Genomic DNA, 7,067 nt, shown 5'->3' on the forward strand with positions numbered 1-7,067 from the left:
CGGAAAAATCTTTTTAAGGAAAGGTGTTCCAAGGATAATTTCATTTGTTAAATCTTTTATTAGCAAGAAGCTTGTTGGAATACATTTTTTATTATTACATATGTAAGCTTTTGGAATTTTAAAGCTTATATTTAGTTTTTGGCCATTGGCAGATGATAAAGAGTGGGTCGTTTTTTCAAAATACCTAGTAGGTATAAGGCCTTCTTTAATTAGTTAATATCTGCTCCACTGTCAACAAGAGCCGTAAATGTTTTCCTAAAATTGTTATTTATTAAGAGATCAATTTTGACATTCCATTTTTGACTAGTGACTATTTCTAAAGTGGATAAAAATTCTTCCTCGTATTTTTCTTCCCCTATTTCCTTATTATTATTTTCTTCTTCTATTTCTTTATTTTTACTAATTTCAATCCTTTCAAGTCTGTTTGTAAGAGACTGGTTGTATTTTTTAATATTTTTTATCTCTTCTTTTAACTTTTCGATTTCAATTTTGAGATCCTCTATAGTAGAGGGGTTATCTCTAATGGAATGTTTTTCATTAAGTAATTTCTCGACCTCAGCTATTGTATATGGTTCATAGGGTTTATTAATAGTCCTATCATGAAATGGGATAGGCTCAGATGTGGAGGCATTATTACTATCAATCTTGCTTAGGATAATGTCCCTAACTTCAGGATCCTTTATTTCCCTAAGTAATTCAATAATATGATTATCTGTGAGAACATTTATTTTTCCCATTTCTTTAAATTTTGCCATTAATTCATAAAATTCTTGGTTTGAATTATCTTCCTGCCTACATGAGCAAGATGGCTCTTCTTCTTTAGATTCAGAAGTGGTTGATGAATATTCAAAATTCTCTTCGATATTTTTAAGTTCATTTTGCTCTTCCGATTTTTCTGATTCAGAGGATTCTTCTTTTTCTGAAAATATTACATTGAGTATTTCTTGTTTATCTTCTTCTTGTAAATTAAGATTATTTATTTTCTTTTTCAGCCTTCTAGCTTTTTTGTTTCTGCATCTATTAGCAAGATGATCTGTTTCTCCACAAATATAGCACCTTCTTATTTTCTTTGTGGTATTATTCTTAGCTTTCCAATCATTTTTTCTAGCTAAGTCTTTTTCTTTATTTATTTCTTTTCTAAATTTTCTCTTTTTGTACCTTTTTTCCTTAAACCTCGAAGTTCTATTCCTAGAGATTTTTGATTTATCGGATGGTTTCATTTCCATCCCAAATTGGGCATAAAACTGTCCTAATTGGCTTTTCTCTGTCAAATTTTGTCTTTTAATTTGTTTATTTAATCTAATTTCGTTGCATAAATTTAATCCTTCCTGAATGCAGGTTCCAATTAACTTCCCATAAGTATATTGATTATAGTTTATGTGCAGGTCTCCTTTTCTTAGGACATTTCTAACCCTTTCTGCAAAAAGATGAGGGAGGCCGTCTATAAATTTAGACTTCCAATGAGAATCATTTGACTCTGGGAGTTCCATTACTCTACTGAGGAATACATCTTTGTACCATCTAAATGAAGTTAATGTTTTACATTTTAAATTCTGTAAAAGTGTTCGAATATTTTCACTATTATCTGACCATCTACCTGTAAAATGCTCAACTATGTTTTTGCTTAATGTATAAACTGCTTTCTCTTCTGAGATATTATTTTCAATTTTTACTGTATTTAATATTTCATCTTTATCAGTTTGGCTGAGATAATTATCCCACCATCCCTTTAATTGGCCAGTAAATCCAGCTATGATCATTTTAGCAATAACTTTATCGGAATTATTATTTCCTTTACAAATAGTACTGTACATCATCATTCTATGTATAGTATTGTAAATTTGTCTTTCTGTAAATCCATCAATGTTCCATTCATAAATTTGTTTCCCATTATAACTATTTTGGTCAATTATCTCTTGTTCTTAATAAAGGACATCTTGGGGTGTTGGCCTAGGATAATAAAATTTGGTTTGCATTGGCTTCCTGGCGAATTTTTCTATTTTGTTAATTTCCTCCATAAATTCGTCTTCATAATCCTGAGGATCTCCTTCATTATTTAGAGTATTTAATTTTACAGTTTTAAATTTCTGATCTAATAGTTTTTCTAAGTCTCCTATAGGTTTTAAATTAAAACCTACAATATCTGGGGGTGGTTGTATTGAGGGTCTTGCGATAATTTCTCCTCTTGTCTCTTCAACTATTGTTTTAGTTGAGTTAATTTCCTTTTGCCAATTCTTTTGCCACTCCATAATCTTATCTATCTTATTATTTAATTCCATAATTTGTTCTCCTATAACATTTAAGTATAAATTGGCATAATTTTGCTTCTTTAGTAACTCATTTATTTCTGTTATTGTAACTATTAAGGTGTTATCTTCAATTAATTTGGAAAATGCTTTAAAATTAATCTCAGTTTCATTAGAATTCATTTTGAAAGGTTGTTGAGGGGGAAAGACATTATTAAGGATTTTCCCGTTTTCTAGGAAATATTTTCTCTCTAACACATTTAAATATTGTTTTGAATATTTGGTTATAAACCATGGAACAAAGGTAACTTTCTTATTCCATACAGATAGTTCCTTATAGAATTGGTTTGAAATCTCATTTTGTTTGTCAGGAGGGAAATTTTTAAAAAACCATTTTCTAAAGGGTGCCCACCTTTTTTTAGAAAATTCTTCCTTAATTTCTTTTCTAGCCAGGGATCCCGGACTAAAGTCGATCATGTCTGTATAATTTTCCAATGGAATTTCATAGGCAATTATGTCTTGTGTATTCATTTATAAACAAAAATTCGTTTCTGAAGTTAATTCTTCATTTAGTTTAGGATCCTTATATACTCCTTTAACAATATTATTTGGTTGTATCCTTATTTCTTCAACCTTATCATAATTTGAGCTATTAGTTTCTTCTCTGATCTGGGAGTGGATGCTCTAGATGGGGTTGTCACCTCTATTGGTGATATATAAGACATATTAGAATATCTTGAAGAGCAACTTCTTAAATATTTTGACTGATTAACAAAATCTATTATAACATTCCCTTCTGGATTTTGTAATATATTAGTGTACATACTTTCAGTATTACTTTTAATGGGGACCTCCTTCTCAATTACCCAATGTTCTGGAAACTCTACTTCGCTCCATTTTATTTGTCTCCTAGTATTAATCCTTGAATTCTGTAAATTTGTTTCAAAGAATACTGTTTGTTCAAGAGTTTTATTATCTTGTGTCTTACAATTAGGATTAAGTGTATGGAGAAGCTTATAGTAAATTCTATAGCATATACATATTAATTCTGATCCAGGTGTATAATTATATCCATGGGTCTTAACATTTAACGTTAGTGCATCAAGTATATTAACATCCGACATAGATAACTGTAGATTTGGGTAAACATTAAAAAATACTGGCCCGTGGGCTAGACTAGATTGGATTATTCCTATTAGAGATTTCTTCCAATCTAGATTTCTGGCATCTCTTAGGACAGCTAAAAAGCTTTCTGGTAAACCTTCTAATGTTAGAGGCTTAAAGGCTATTTGAACAATACCAATATGTAAAAATTTATATTCTTCTTGGTAATGCCTTATATCCATAGAATCCAAAAGTTTTATTACTTTTTCCTCATTATCAAGAGAGATAGCTTCTTCTGTAGTTTTTACTACTTGTTTAGTTTTCCAGAAATCAAATCTTCCGAAATTGTAAATTAATCTAGGATTTACTTTAGGAATTGTCCATTTATTTAGTTGATCTAAATTCCTTGGGAGTTCATACTCCTCTTTTCTTGTATTCTTTACGTGACTGCTATTATTATCAAATAAATACTGCATATTAAGCAGAGAGATAAAGGACTGCTGAATTATCCAATATAACTTCAACAACATGGCTTTATATATTATATATTTATATGTATATGATATATTTATATGTATATTTACATGCATATCTATCCCATCACGGTGATGGGATAGATGGCTGGCATGTACCAGCCTTTATTAAAGGCTGGTACGTTGGCCAGCCTTTAATAAAGGCTGGTAGGTCGCCTACCAGCCTTATTAAAGGCTGGTAGGCGACCTACCATAATAAATGTCGAGCCTATAAATATGCGTGATCAGCTTGTTTTCGTCATATTGTTTCAAGCAACATAATCCCTCGTTCATCCCATATCAAATACGAAGAGTAATTTTACGTAGAAACTTGCAAAAAAAAATGTCAACTTCATCTTCTCGCATTGAGATTTTTTTGTATTTTGGTGGTGAATTATCGAGTGATGGATGGTCTGTTACATATGATCAGACGCCCATTGCAGCGATGAGGATCCCCCGTTCATCCAGTTATGATCAATTTTTGTCAAAAATCTACAAAAAAATTGGTGTTGATAGCTCCCGATTTTCATTGAATGTTTCTGCAAAACATTCGTGCCAATACCTAGGGCGAATTAAGGAAACACTGATACCAATAAAGGATGACGATACATTGTCATTCTTTACTGATCCTACAGTTGGGTTTCCACTAATGGAAATATTCGTCGAAACGGTGGAAATCGAGCACGACGATGCTCCACAAATTGGCCGAGGTTGGGGAGCTTTCGATTCCCGGCAGTTGGTGGATGACAACTCACAAATGAGTCAACAGTGAGGAGAATACATGGCGATGTTATCGAGCCAAGGATTTCCGTCATCCTCCAACTACGAAAATTTCACAGGTACCTATAACTCTAATTTCGATGCAGGTACTTCTAACCCCGATTTTGGTGCAGGCACATCAAATTATGATACAGATTGTTATACTCCGAATGTGGTGTCTGTCACACAAGGGCTCGATAATATTGAACTTAACTACACAGAGCCCACCCACTCACATACTCCATCCACCTCCCATTTTATACCAACTTCTGCACAACACATTGCCGAGCCAGAAGACCCTATTGCGGACAGCCTGGCTAATGAATCAGATGCAGCTTCCGAACCGGATGAAGTGGATTATCCAATTCCACCTGAGGATGGAATAGAAGATGTTGACATAAATGTTGTCGCCGAAAATGTTGCACAAGGTACGTCGACATCCTCTCAGCCGGTTACGCCACAACGAACTTCTCAGGAAACATTTTACCGCTCCATACCATTTTTTGAACAAACATTCCCGAAGGTACCAGTGGATTCCATTGATGTACCGAACTTAAGGTATGCAAAATTTTATGACAAAAACGAAGGCAGACTTGATGTGGGAATGCTTTTCAAAAATAAAGAAGCTTTAATCGAGGCGGTGAAAGATCACTCAATACGATATGCCCGACGCGAGTATTGGGTACCTGAGAGTTCAAAGACCAAGTGGAAAGTATTGTGTAGGCATACCACCGAAGGTATATATATATATATATTTTTGTCGTATATGTCTAAGCATACAAAATTGTTCGACTGATTCGTGTTTATTTTTTGCAGCTATGCGGTGTAGATGGGAGCTGCGAGGCATTTACAAACCAAAAATGGGAAGGTGGACAATAACAAAATACGGAAGGGACCATACATGTATATTGAATCAAATGTCCCTCGAACACGGTAATTTAGATAGAGTATATGTTGCTTCTTTATTGTTAGGACATGTAAAATGCAACCCGTCGTACGGAATCAAGCATGTCATCCAGACTGTGAAAGACCATACCGGATACGATATAGCATATCAAAAGGCATGGTACAGTTTGAAAATGGCACATGAGATGGTTTATGGCACATGGGAGAGCTCCGTTCAAAAGCTACCCAAATACTTGGGAGCTCTCCAAAAGTATAATCCAGGAACGATTGTTGAATGGCAACATAAAGCCCGCGACACATCAACCGGTGCATATGTGATAGGGTACGTATTATGGGCGTTCCAGCCGTGCATTGAAGGGTTCCAACACTGTCGCAACCTTATCAGTGTAGATGGGACCCATCTATATACAAAGTACAAGCACAAGATGTTGATTGTTGCTACCATGGATGGAAATCAACAGGTACTTCCTCTTGCTTTTGCTATTGTCGATGAAGAATCACTTTTATCTTGGAAGTGGTTTCTTAGACAATTGAGCAGACACATTATACGAGGGCGACGGGGTATCTGCCTTATTTCTGACCGCCATGCTGGTATCACAAGAGCTGTACGTGAATGTCTGGATTTCGTGCCACCTAACGGCGTGCACCGATATTGCTTGCGGCATGTGTGTTCCAATTTCAACAGTAAATACAAAAATGTTGTGTTGAAGGATCATTGTTGGAGAGCTGGCTCTGAATATCAGATCAGAAAATTCAATCGCACTATGGAGGAGATAAAGAAACACTCCCTCGAGGCGTTTCAGTGGTTAGATAGGATCGACAAGGAAAAATGGACAGCATCACATGACGGTGGATGGCGATGCGGAATTCTGACGACAAATATGTCGGAATGCATAAATGGAGTATTGAAAGGGGCTCGCCGCCTACCGTTGACAGCAATTGCTGAGATGACGTTTCAGCGAAGTGTCCATTATTTCCGTGAGAGGTTAGCAAGAAGTACTGTAATGTTGACCAACAACCAACTGTGGACGGATTTTGCATATAAGATGTTCACACGTTGGCATCAAAATTCTGTTGAACATACCGTCACCAAATACCATCAGTTCCAACAGTCCGCCTCGGTTGTTACAAGACGTCACGGTGGACATGGAGTCAACACCCATGTTGTCAAAATTGCGAACCGAGAATGTTCTTGCGGCAAATGGACTCAATTTGGTATACCTTGCAGTCACGCTCAAAAGGTATGCGCTGCATTCATGATTAATGCTGCATCAATGGTGAAGGATTATTACGATATAATGACTTATAAGAATACATATTCTAAGTCATTTGAACCTGTACATTCCGAAGATTATTGGGATGTACCGGATTTGAGTTGGTCCATGATCCTACTATTCGCATCTCTTCGCGCCCTGGTCGAAATGAAACAACACGTATTCACGACGAGATGGATTGGGCGCAAAGGCGTGCACGACAACAAGCACAACAAAGAAATTCTTCAACACAATCGGATGTGCCAGTACCGGGTAGCCAGGATTAA

The 7,067-nt window shown here is 35.4% G+C and overlaps 1 pseudogene; it reads left to right on the plus strand.

Annotated features, from left to right (window-relative positions):
- The first annotated feature begins 4,643 nt into the window (after positions 1–4,643).
- On the plus strand, positions 4,644–7,067 carry LOC148787153 (uncharacterized; annotated as a pseudogene).

Source organism: Sesamum indicum, linkage group LG8, assembly GCF_026168435.1.
Source record: "Sesamum indicum cultivar Baizhima isolate 11 linkage group LG8, ASM2616843v1, whole genome shotgun sequence".
In the NCBI taxonomy this organism is placed as follows: domain Eukaryota; kingdom Viridiplantae; phylum Streptophyta; class Magnoliopsida; order Lamiales; family Pedaliaceae; genus Sesamum; species Sesamum indicum.